Below are 13,194 nucleotides of genomic sequence, written 5' to 3'. Positions count from 1 at the left end.
GAGTTTATGAACTTAGTTACTTTACACCATATGGCTATAAAGATAGAAAGACTAAAGCCTTGCACAGAGGCATGAAAATACATTTTCAAAATGCTCAACAGTGCTGCCAAAATTATAAACTGACTGCTACACAATTTAAAATAAATGCTTTTCATTTCATTTCATTTCAAACCTTTATTGAGACAGATTGGTCCCTTGAGATCATTGATCTCTTTTATATATTTCTATTAGATGTGACTCTTTGGCGTTTCTGTTATTATTAAAACTGCTGCTTTAGTTGTTCTGACTGCTAAAATCCTCTGTTATTCCGTGGGGTGGGGGAGCCCGGGGCTCGGATCCTTGTCACCTTTTTCATACCTGATGAGTTTGCATAATTCATGTAATAAAAACATCTCAGGTCAGTAACACTCAAAGCTAAATGTGCAATACCACGTTCAGCTATGTTACTATTTATAATGTTATTGTTGTTACATCAGAAGATGTACATATTGGAATGATTTCTTAACTTACAGTAGGCTATTTTTTACAATGTGTGTTGGAAGGATTTATATTAATATGAATATTGTCATTGTTGAAGGCTTTTAGAGAAGGATGAACTATAAGCCTGAATTACATAAAATGTTATACCTAAAAACATAAAAGCCACAATAAATGAATCACAATTATTCTAGTTATTTTTACCTCCCGTATTGCTTTCAACCCACCAGCTTTTATGGTGTAGTTACGTCACTAACTGTAAGCCTGTCACATACAGTCTATGGTCACTCAGAGTAACATCCAGTTAATTTAGCTGCTGGAGAAGAAAGATCAGGGGGGGGAGGGGGGGAGAGAGCTGTGGTTGATGGGCCATTAGTTGTGTAAATACACAGCTGAGAGCTGCCGTTTCATTCAAACTGTTTAAAAAACGGTAACAACGGACTATTTTTCTTAGCGGATGCATGTCAATTTAAATCAATACAACTATTTTTTAAATCAATAAAAACATTTTCTAAATCCATAAAAGCATTTCAATTAATACTGGGAGTCATGTCGTTACTTTGTTGAGAATGTGGCCGTGTAATAAGCGGGATAATTTGCAGCGACTTGTTCCTTATGGGGAAAATAACACCCGTCATGCAGATCAGGATCCCTCCGCCACGCTTTGGGATCCTGATCTGCCGACGAGGCTCCATTAAAATATAAATATTTTTAGTGAATTACTGAGTTTAGGCACGTTAATAACGTTTTAATGAAGTTGAATACAGTATATTCATATGTGTCAGTGATTTCATGTCAATTCGGCGAACATAAACATAAATGATCGTGGTGAAGATGATGATTAAATTAGGATTAAAAATCGTGAGCCGGGCTGCATTTCCTCCTGTTCGTTTTTTTCGACTAAACAACATTATTTTGTTAAATAACAACATGGTGATGTTTTGTAAATGATTACATGTCTCTTATTTAGCACAGTAGTATGATATCCGTGACATATGGATCTTAACAAAGTTCCGCTGTACATCCAGCATACTGTATCTCACTTTATTTCACATGAGCTCCAGTGTGGAACCCCACTGCACCCCCTGGTGGATCAATGATCCATTGCAGCTGGCTTCATTATAATTACATTTATCTATCACGGGGGCGGTCTCAAGTCAAGCTGGAGGTTTTCCCTTGAGCGAGGGCAGATCACGTACCAATCACGGCCCTCGCGTTTCAAACTGTCTGAAATGAATCGCTACATCTGTATGCTCGCTGATTGGATTTTTTAGCCGCAATGCATGTAAGGATATGGTGTTAATGCCATATCAACCCCACCCACATGGCCACTCTCTTCTCTGGAGACAGCCTTCATAGCCTTTGTTACCTTACTAGCCAGACGCCTGATATTGCTCATGTGGAAGTCTCCAAAATCCCCACCTTGTGGTTAAAAGAAGTCCTAAATTCAGCCAAACTCGAGAAAATAAGGTGCATACTGAGGGGCTCCCTGGGGAAATTCCACAAGATGTGGAACCCCTTCTACAAGTATATACGGGAGCTGGACATGCCGGATGTCTTTGTACAACAGGGTGGTGGACCTGTGGTGTTAAAATGTAATTAGTGGGCGACTAACTGACCAACAAGTGCTATGTTTTTTTTTATTTTTTTTTATTTTTTTATTATATATATATTTTTTGATATATTTGGTATTTCTTTTCCATTTATGCACATTCTTTGATCTCTACTCTTGCATTAAGTTATTAATAATGGACTTAGACTCAGAGCCTTTAGATTTAGACTTTTATTTCTTTTGTTGATTATTGTCCTGTCGCAGTCAATTTTGTTGTTGTTTTGTTTCATTTATTTTTTGTTTTGTCTTTGTTTTTTATCCTGTCGAACTCGAATCACATTGTTGTCATCCTAATTTGTTTGCCAACTGCTATTGTGCTATTTGTCTGGCTGTTTGTTTATAAAAAAAATAAAATAAAAAGTTTTGAAAAATAAAAAGTTAATGCCATATCATATCCGAAAAACATTTCTGAGTTTAGGATGGCCAAAGACTACACTACCCATAATCCCCAGCTATGGTTTAGGACTACTGTCCCCGTGATTAATCTTCAAGCTCTGGGATTGGATGTTGGAGTGGCAGTGCGCCAAGGTTACACCAAGCGTCAAACAGCTGTTTGAAATGGAACGAAACCACGCCAGACTATCCAAAACTGGAATCGAACGCCCCCCCAGAACTACACATGCTGGCTATTGTGTTTTGCAAAATGTTCTAAGGGATGTCTCTACTGAACGTTTTCGTTTTTCCCACAATTAGAAGTTGCCAGTATTAAACACATTGGTGTTATCAAATGTAAAACATATAATTAATAAATGGGTGAAAATCGCTTATGTCCATAATGTGCAGCATTAATATATACCCACATGACAGCTCATTGTTACTTTGTAATTCTACTCCACTACAATTCAGAGGTTAACCTGGTATTTTTACTCCACTACATTTATTTGAGTTACTTTGCAGATTCTGATTAATGATGTGAAATATAAACAACCCTTAAATCAGACTTTAGTTACAGCTGAGTAAAATTCAGGGAAGGTGATTGTCAAGTGCCAACAATCAGGAGAGATATTTGAGTTGGTGCTTGAGAAGACTAAACATTTATCTGCAATTGACATGAATGGAAACGAGTAATAAAGTATATTCATTACTCGTTATTCTCTACTAATAGTTAATTAAAGACTGTATAATGGCTATTTTGCACATCCCTTTCAAGATTTCAAGATTTTCTAAGGTTTATTGACATATCATATACACAACTACGGTGTAGTTATGCAATGAATGAAAAACTTGGGTCGCAGCTGAGGTTCCTCAACAGTGCATTACAAGACATCTATCAATATGTGTGTATACCTCCACAATTAAACTGTCATATTCTGCACATTTCTTATACTATCTACATACATAAGAGTATAATTCATATGTATAATATCAGTTAAAATAAGTGCTTCAACATAGTTAACATTGCAGGAAAGCAATATATTAGACGTTAAGTTTGTCAGGCTTAATATTTATCTGTAGATAGATACCCCCAAAGTTTTTTTCTTATTTAAAAGAAGACCTTAATCTAAAGTATTATTTAATGTTTAAATAAAGGTTATTTCGTTTTCTGTTTTGCACCTCCTCATATTAATATCTTTGTACATCCTGCACTAAACTGTTTTATTGTAGAGATCACTTATAGTATCTTCTTGATTTTTTATATTCTATATTTCTATCACAGACCTTCTACTTTCCCCCTATAAAAGTATGTACTCTTAATATTTTCATCAAATATAACACATAAAAACAATAATTCAATAACGCGCTTTAACCACTAGGAACACAAGGTACACACAGCCATAATAACTTTGTATTATTAGTGTAGGACACTTATGTATGTACAACATCTGAAGATGTGTAGTTTTATTAATGTTTTCACATAATTTTACAGCATATTGCTATATTATTTTAGACTCAGTATTTACGTTCTTATATTCAAAGAAAATCAGTAATATCTTTAAAAACTACAAGTCCTTTTATATCAGCTGTGCACCGTTATGGTGTAAATATAACCTATCTACGAATTAGATCAAATGTAAAAGTCAGCCGAATTAGTATTGATACAGCCAGGAGACGTATTGTGTGAAGAGAAATTGAAGATGTTGTTTAATTGTTGATATATATATGATCCACGTCAAATATTCAGTTTCTGTGGCATTTCTTCCAGTTTTTCCAAAGGTCTTCTCATCAGGGTCCTATAAATAAAGAACTACGGCAGATCTGTAATATGTAATGCAGCCGAACCGTGTATTACAATGCCGCTATGTGATGACTTTCAAAGAGAAAAGCAAGAACACTCGGAATTAAGTATTATTTTAAAATGTTTTTCCGATTTCATATCATATAAACATCGAATGCATTGCGGCTAAAACATCCAATCAAACATCCAATCAGCGAGCTTAAACCATAGCTGAGGATCTTGGGTAATCAGTTCAGTGGCTGTGGCCCTTTCTCATTTCTCTAACTCCCCTCCTCGACTCCTATCCTCGAGACTTAGTCTCGCCCACAGGAGATGCGAGCGGAGGAGCCGAGGAGAGAGGAGGGGAAGCAGCAGGCGGTTAGAGAAATGACGACTTATATTTACTTTTAATTCATTCAGAGTGCGGTATAATGAGACAATAACAGGCTACAGATGCGGACACACACACACACACACACACACACACACACACACACACACACACACACACACACACACACACACACACACACACACATATATATGTATATATTTATATAAATAGGCCTATATACAATTTCAGAATCAAACAGAGCTCTCTCATAATAACGTAACACTATCAGAGACTGGATATATCCCCCCCCCCCCCCCCTCTCCGGACACCAAGCCAACTGAGACCTGTCTGTCCACTGCTGCATCTACGCACACACTGTACCACACACACCTACACACTGTACCACACACACGCACCTACAGCTCCTAAAACAGGCTACAGCCGTTGTGTATTTTATTATGTGAAGCACTAAATGGTTTTCAGAGTTGGGTGTAACGCGTTACAAAGTAACACGTTACTGTAATAATATTATAATATTATATTGTCGGTAACGGAGTGTAAAGCTTTTATAATTCAGTAATCACACCACAGTTACTAACATTGTCCCGACACGCGTTACTTCGTTACTTTTATAAAATAATCACAATCACTGACAGACAAGAGGGGTTTCCGCCGCAGGTTTGTATACATGTAGGCCTACGTAATCTGCGCGATTTGCGCGTCCACATCTCCACCTGCAGTGCTGCATAAACATGGCTGAGTCTTTTCATCTGTAAACTTCCTCAACGGGGCCGCTCGCTCTCTTTTCTTGATTGCCCTCTCACGGGTGAACAGTTCAATGTCCCGCTTCATTGTAGGAATTCTGCCATGTCTCTACCACTTTAGTTTGACCATCTCTGCTACTAAGTTAATAAGTTATGGAAAACTAAATAAATAAATAATAAGTAAATAAATAAATAATAAGTAATTAGATACCTTACCGTTACTGCGCTCATAAAGAATGATAAGAATAAGAATAATGCGTCTTGAACTGGTTTCATTAATTAGTGTCTTTACGTTTCACAGACTGTTAGCTTGTTGTGGTAGGGTGGTAGCCTATTTTATTAAAGAGCATATCAAAAGAAAGACTTGTGTTATGTCTTGCTTAATGCAATAGTAATTGGGGGTGCAAGTGGAGTCTCGCAGAGGCAAAACTGTGGCGCGCTTACACTGTAGGTGCGCCGCAGTCTACGTGATCTGCCTGTAGGGAGGAGCGGGCCGGCCCTGCGAGTAAAGTAACGAGTAAAGTAACAAGTTACTTTATGTAGACAGTAACGAAGTAGTGTAATATATTACTTTTTTTTTAGTAACGACCAGTGTTGTGCTAGTTACTGAAAACCAGTAACTAGTTACCATTACTAGTTACTTCATTTCAAAAGTAACTCAGTTTAGATTACTTATAACAGTAACGCATTAGTTACTTAACAAAAGGGCTCCCATTGATGCCCTTATAGCCTTCATTTCAGTACTGTTATTGCATTGGAGAATAATACAATCTGTTGATCAAGAAATAGCAATAGAAATAGTAGAAATAGCCTGCATGTGTTCTACAACATACCGTGGCTTTATCAACTTTTCCCTGGCTAGCAGTCCCTCGGTTAAAATCCAGCCGCTGTTGCCAACAGAACTACCAGACACACAAAACTAAAAACGTGACACAACACAAGAATCGTGACAAAATTCCTGCAATGAACCATGCATTTTTTTAATTTATTTTACGTTTTATATGATTTCTCCGAATCGAAGGGGAAAAATACAAAAGCATTGCACACAATTTAAACCAATCAATGTTGTGTAATTAACAAGGATAATCTGGTGTTTTTTAGTCGATGAGTAGATATCACTGTAAAATCAATCGACAGTAAGGGGAATACTTACTTCCGGGTGTACAATTCTCCGTTATCCAATGGGAATGGACGCTCACATTGCCTTTGAGGGCAGCCGACACAAACGAATGCCGTGCTTCCATGAGCGTCAAATCCCGCCGCAGATGGGAATACATTGCAATCAGTTGAAAGCTATACGTCGCTCCTGGACGATTATTGAGTGACAGTGTGTTGATGTTGCTTAGGTGGAGTGGCGTCGGATGAGTCTGGGTCTGTGGTCTTAGCTAGGCTACTAGCTTTGTCCCAGCATCTTGTTTCTGCAGATGTTTCGGATTCAACATATTTGAATTGCTGTTTTGGGCAGTAGATAGGATCTTTGACCCGCCAAGACACAACTTACATTTAACTAAAACGTTCTTTTCTTTGTGCTCGACAAAAGTGAAATAGTGAGAATATCTCCAGGCGGAGAAACTCGACTTGAGCTCCGCAGCCGCCATGATAGTCTTTTTAGTAAACACAAAAACACGCCCACAGCGCGTCTCCGCATGTGACACAGGAAGTATCTAAGTACATTTACTCAAGTACTGTACTTAAGTACAGTTCTCATCTCTGTTCGCCTCGCTGTTGGCGCCCCGCTCACCAATGTCTGGGAGCCGAGACTATATAAAAAAAATAACGGAGTAACGCACCATGTAGTAACGGTAACTGAGTTACTTTGTAACGTGTTAGTCCCAACAGTGGTAACGACCCCATCTCTGATGGTTTTAAACAAATATCGACTCTTTGTTTGTAGATATCTACTAGACTACAGCAAATACAGAGAGTAGTGTAGGCCTGTTATATATATTTTACACACCGCTCTGCTTTCTGCACGGACCTCACAGCTGTTCTCACTATAAACATCGCATTGCCGTTCAAGCAGTTACTAAAATAATATCCAAGGGATGCATGCAGAGTTGTCATTGGCTGAGATAACTCTGGCCGTGCGTAACGCCTCCACCGTTCCCGGAAATGCATCCGCGGAGGAGCCGCGGAGGACCCATCAGTGTCTCCTCGGTTAGAGCTCCTCATGAGAGCCTCCTCGATGCTCGATGCTTGGTCCTCGAAGTGCATTTAGAGAAATGAGATGTCTATGGCGGCAAATCTCTGTCATAAATCGCGAGGGCATATGAGCACACGCGAGCACAAGTCAAGCAGCCGCGGACATATATTATTTTCGCGAGCACTAAAACGGCACTCGCGCGAGATCAATATTGAAGCCTGCAGGGGAGAAACATGCCTTGAGCATGTGCAGCATGTATATGAGCTCTCCTTGATCTCCTGCGCTCTCGCGAGCAATTCCTGCTCCTCTGCTTGTGAAAATCTGGCCTGCTCTCGCGCGCGGAGAAATGTTAGGAAGTGGGCGTACCGTGTCCCAGTAACGCCAAATCTAATTGGTTACACCCCTTCTCTTTTATGATTGGCCGTTTTCAAATGAAGAGGGATATCGGAGCGGGAAAGCCCCGCAGAAGAAGAATGGCTGACGACAAGGAGGTACGTACAAAAACCGGTACTTTTAGCTATGCATATAGAAAATGATGGTTTAACATAACTATAATTTTATCTGCTTGACGGGCATTTGAGATATTGACATTGCATTATTTACAAGCCACGGTATAAGAAGAAAGTGACACAGCTGTCTGCCCGCAATAATAAAAGTTAGCTAAAGTGAACTGTTAGCAGATCTGGATAAACAAGACGACATGTCTTTGCGCTGTGATTGTGACAATCAATTTGACTATTTCTTGTTTGTGTCTGTTTTAGATAGATAGATAGATAGATAGATAGATAGATAGATACTTTATTTGTCATTGTAACAAGTACAGCGAAATTACATCAACTCAAAGTCAAACTGCCAGTGCGCAACAACAAGACAATAATTTAAAAACAGCAAGACAGTATAGACAGTATAGGAAGACATGATCCATTTACACTTGAAGCGTTATTTGTCTAAAGTGTTCATTTATGTGCATTGTCCCTATTGAAATAAATGATTAAATGAAAAATGCTATCTATTTTAACAGATAGAGTTACAAAATGCTGCCAGGCGTGTCGTTGAGTTGCTGAGAAGTGCCTTGGCTGAACCAACTTCTCAAAATCGTAAGTGAAACTAGGGGGAGATCAATTGTCTTCACAGATTCATCTAATGGTCAGTCGTTTACAAAAAGGTGGTGTTTCAGTGACAGTTAAACCCCCAAGTACTCAATTACTGACTACCACAAAGAGCATTTCAAGTATGTAGATTGTGTTCTGCAATGTCTTTTCGATGCCATATCATTTTTGACATATTTTAATGTCAGAGCACTGACTGAACATAATTAGATAACTTGATGCACAAAAAAAGTTTTAACAAACTAAACTAGCAATATAACTTTTTTAGAGTTTCAGAGATGTTTTCCAATACAATATGGTAAATAGATAGATTCATGGTAATATTACTACATCTTATATTACATTATTACTACATCTATACTGCATTATGAGTCTCAGAGTGAAAGAGTGATAATAATTTATATAGCAGCTTTCATGCATGGCATACAGCCCAAAGTTGCACACAGATGAGCAAGTTAGGCCAACACAGGATATAGACATTTGCTGTTAGGCCAGTGGTTTCCTGTTAGGCCAATTCAGCATCTACAGTAAGATGAGCACGTTTTTGTATTATTATGAAAAACACTTAACATTACTTTTAATATCAATATCAATATTGATACCTTTTTTTTTTAAATGTGCTATGTGTTTCCCATTTGATAAAAAAATACAAACAAATAATTTTTCCATCGTTTTTTTTCTTGTTCTGGCAATTAAAGGGTTAAGCTCATCCAACTTTGAGCATACATCATTTTGTTTTTTCCTCTCTCCAAGCCGGATGCGGAATTCCTGATGGGAGCCATATCTCCAGTCTTCAGCGAGCTGGGCTCGCTGCGACGCCAGAGGGAATCGAAGATTGTTCACTTTTTACAAGACTTCATCCAACACATTGAAGAAGAAGGTGATACTACTGCCCTGACATTTTATAAACGTATTTGTTCTTGAATTTTACCCCCCATTACGACAGGCAACTCAATGACAGCTTTGCATACCCTTTTTATTCATGTTTACATGTCTCAGTTTAAACACAACTTTTCATCATGAGGGTTGCGATGAAACAATGATAACTAAAGCAGGACTGGCTAATGAGGTTTTCTTCTTCAAAATATCCACATAAAAAAACTATTTAAAAACAATAGCCATATTTATTGACATTGCTTAGGTGAATATATGCATTTCTTTGTATTCATTTTCAACTTGTTTTTAGAGGAAGAAAAGAGCTTCGTGGTTGAAGAGAGGGGGACCCCTGTGAAGATAACAGAGAGTGATGAAAGAGACTCAAAAGAGACAGAGTCTACAGGTGAAGCGGCAAAAGATGAAGAGGAGATGAAGGAAAAACCCAACATCACTGTTGGTTGCTTCCTTCAATGGCTTACGGGGCAGGCACACATCCCCATCACCTCAACAGAGAGAGAGATGTTTAAAATCTTAATTGAGTTCGACCATGATTGCAGCGTGTGCTATGGTACACACACGGTATGCTTTCCCGTAGTGAATGCATGCTCCAACTCCATTACCTTTCCGACAAGGCACCTCGGCTCATATCCAGAGTTCCTGAGCATCATAACACAGGCTGTTATGAGTAGCAGGGAGTTTAGCCGCTCATAAGAGTCATAGAATCGATGTTTTCTGGGTTAGGGTTAGACAGTCTTTATTGCACTTTATTTGACAAAGTTTTCATTTGTTTTCATTTGTTCAAGATGAGAATACAGTCAAACTTTCAAGTGACATGCTGTTCTAGTCAAAATGTTTTGGAAACAAATTGTGACGTTGGGGAACCATTATAGTTTTGAGCTGTATTTTGTGTCAATTGTTTCAATTTAATTTAATGGAATAAAAACCCAGTCACCAGTTGTGCCAAGTAACTTTACTCTATCCTGAAATTGGCATCATGACTTATTTTACTCTTGGTACTTAAGTAACACTTTGAACACAGGAATTTTACTTTTACCTCATCTGTGTCATTCAAGGGAGCTGTATTTCTTAAGAGCCACATCTTTCAGCTACATACTCACGGCAGAGTAAGTACAGTTCCTTGACCGGAGTGTTTGGGTCAATTTGCTGAAATACTGATTGAAGTTCAGTTGTGTCTTCTGGACTCAAAGGGCAGTCGAATTCGGGGACAACAATCCCTGCATCCTCTTCTTCTCCATCGTGGTCAGCATCAATTTCCCAGTCAACATCTGGCTCCTAATAACCATAACAGAGGTTTTGAACACTTTGGTGAAATAAATGTCTTATAAACAATGTGGAACAATGACATCAAGGAATAGTTTGTGTTATTTTTGCAGTTAAAATAACACAAACTGAATAAAATGCCCAGAAAATGGTCATGCCAAGAGTAGGGAAAGAAAGTAATCTTTTGACAATGTATATTACACAAAGTAAATGGTAAGTAATTATTATCGTGGGATTGCTCACAGTACTGAGTATGTAAGTCGCTTTGGATAAAAGCGTCTAACAAGTGACATGTAATGTAATACTGAAACAAGATCAATACCTCTGGGCTCTCCGGCTGATCAATGTTTGTCTGCATCAGTCCAAGTTGCCATAACTGCTCTGGACATTGGTTCCGTTCAGTGCTGAGTGGATGATGGTTCCAGCCTTCTGTAAAAATCCCCACGTCCATCTGAAGTCGGGGAAGAATGATGTAGTGCACACAGAAGAGGTCGTCTGTAGATGTGAGATGTCGAGCAGACCATCCTCTTCGAGGCAAAGCAGTATCGCAGAGTACTTGTTGATGACAATGACTCGTACATCACGCCAAAGACGCTCAATCCTATGGATGAAAATACATGGTTTAGGGAAAACCAGTTCAAGTGATCTATTTTCATGCTGGCCTAGCATGGGTTAAGTGCAAGGTGCTTGGTCTACACATCAGATAAGTTCACCTCACTAATTGAGTTACTAAAGATGCTGCAATTTACCTCTGGTTATGAACACTTTTACCAGAGATGAAGCTTCCACGGTCGGTGCTGCGAACCGAAAACATGAATCTCGCGATCTGTACGTTTTCTACTCCTTGGTCTCCTCTGACCCTGAAATGTACACAGTTGACCAAAGGACTGTCAAAGAAAATACTCATCCAAAAGTGTCACAGTATTGATCTAGTTCTCCAAAGAGTGCTTTTTTCTTTTTTCTGTGAATTCACCTTAAAGGCACTCCATGTCTTTGTGTTGCCTCTAAGAAGAAGCCATAGGCTGTTGACGCACGGTTGTTGGTCGAAGCACCCAAGTACATTACCTGCAGAAAAGCAGAGAATATTTAAGAATAGGGCAATTACACACAATAACTAGGCAACATTCTGTTAAACTGTGTATTATAGGGGAAAAAAGGCAGAGATTAAAGAATTCCTCTTGCAATAGAAATAAGCAAACAATACTGACATACAGTATAGTGACTCATAATACTTGTGCAGCAAAAATAGGCAATGCACAAAATCTCCTTTATATCTACTTTGACTTTGCTGCTTCCTTTTTAGTCCATACACTTTCTCTATTTGGACCAAATTCCTTAAGCAAAGCCAGGACACAGCGTTGGGACCTCTTTTGTGGTTTTAAGTAGCTAGTCGTAAACTCGTACAAAAAATACATGTTTGTTTAATGTGTGTCTACTGAAGTGAAATGCAGTCTTACCTTTCTCGAATACCCGTCCACTCCACCAAATAAGATAATGTTATAACTGGAAAACCAAAGAACAAACTGTTATAGCACTCTGGAATTGAAACACTGATTCACCAAAACTAGGACATTACAAAAGAGATTATTTCTTAATCACTTAGCGAAATATAAATACCACTACCGTATCAATTTGTGGTTGGTATCCACGTGCACAAGCGACAGAGGCCCTCGCACTGAATATGTTCTCCTCACAACACAGCCCAGACTAGCCAGTCTGGAGAGGATGCCTATGGAATCCACTCGATGCATTGAGGCAGCCATTCTTGTCCATTGTACACGTAGACCAATGGATAACAACCGTCCTTTGACCATTCGGTATCCAGCAGTGGGCATGTCATTCTTGAAGGATATGACCACGTTATCCAACTCCTCATCACTGATGGAGCTATACATTTCTGAAACAGATAAGCCAAACTCTCTCATCCTTCTAAGGACTGTGCTGGAAGAAACACCTAGCAGCTTAGCAATGCAAGGCACCGATAGGTTTGTCCCCAACATCTCAACCAACTGCTGCCTCTCAATTTCAAACTTAGGATGTCCTCTTAGACCAATAACTGATCCCACTGCTGTATTTGGGGCTTCTAAATATTGCCTAAGTAATCCAAACAGCTCTTGAAGAGCTTGGATTATTCCTTGCGGTATGTCAACATGTCTCGAAAGTGCTTGCAGGAGGTACAGCTCCTGGCGACATGCAAACTCCAGGAAATCCAGGTCAAGTGGTGCTCGAATGAGTGCAAGCTCAAACTTCGACAGGAGTCTCTCCAGGATCTGCCGTTTCAGAATATGCTGTGAAGAAAAATAAAGTATTAAATAGTATTTAATTATATTTTTAAGAAATGTGGTAAATCTTTATTGAAACAATTATGTCAAATACAGAATAAGGCACATAAACATCATCATAAACATTCCAAAAAATAAGCTGAGGGCATTTGAACAGAAAA

General features: G+C 38.8%; 1 long non-coding RNA gene across 1 annotated transcript; it reads left to right on the top strand.

The window, feature by feature from the left end:
• The first annotated feature begins 7,884 nt into the window (after positions 1–7,884).
• On the top strand, positions 7,885–10,376 carry LOC307032078. Its single transcript, XR_013806160.1, has 4 exons — positions 7,885–7,976; positions 8,507–8,582; positions 9,348–9,474; positions 9,781–10,376. It is a non-coding gene; the product is annotated as an uncharacterized lncRNA (long non-coding RNA).
• The last annotated feature ends 2,818 nt before the right edge of the window (positions 10,377–13,194 follow it).

The sequence above is a fragment of the Notothenia rossii genome (assembly GCF_949606895.1).
Source record: "Notothenia rossii genome assembly, chromosome: 3".
NCBI classification, from domain to species: Eukaryota; Metazoa; Chordata; class Actinopteri; order Perciformes; family Nototheniidae; genus Notothenia; species Notothenia rossii.
This window is presented reverse-complemented; position numbering and strand designations above follow the sequence as displayed.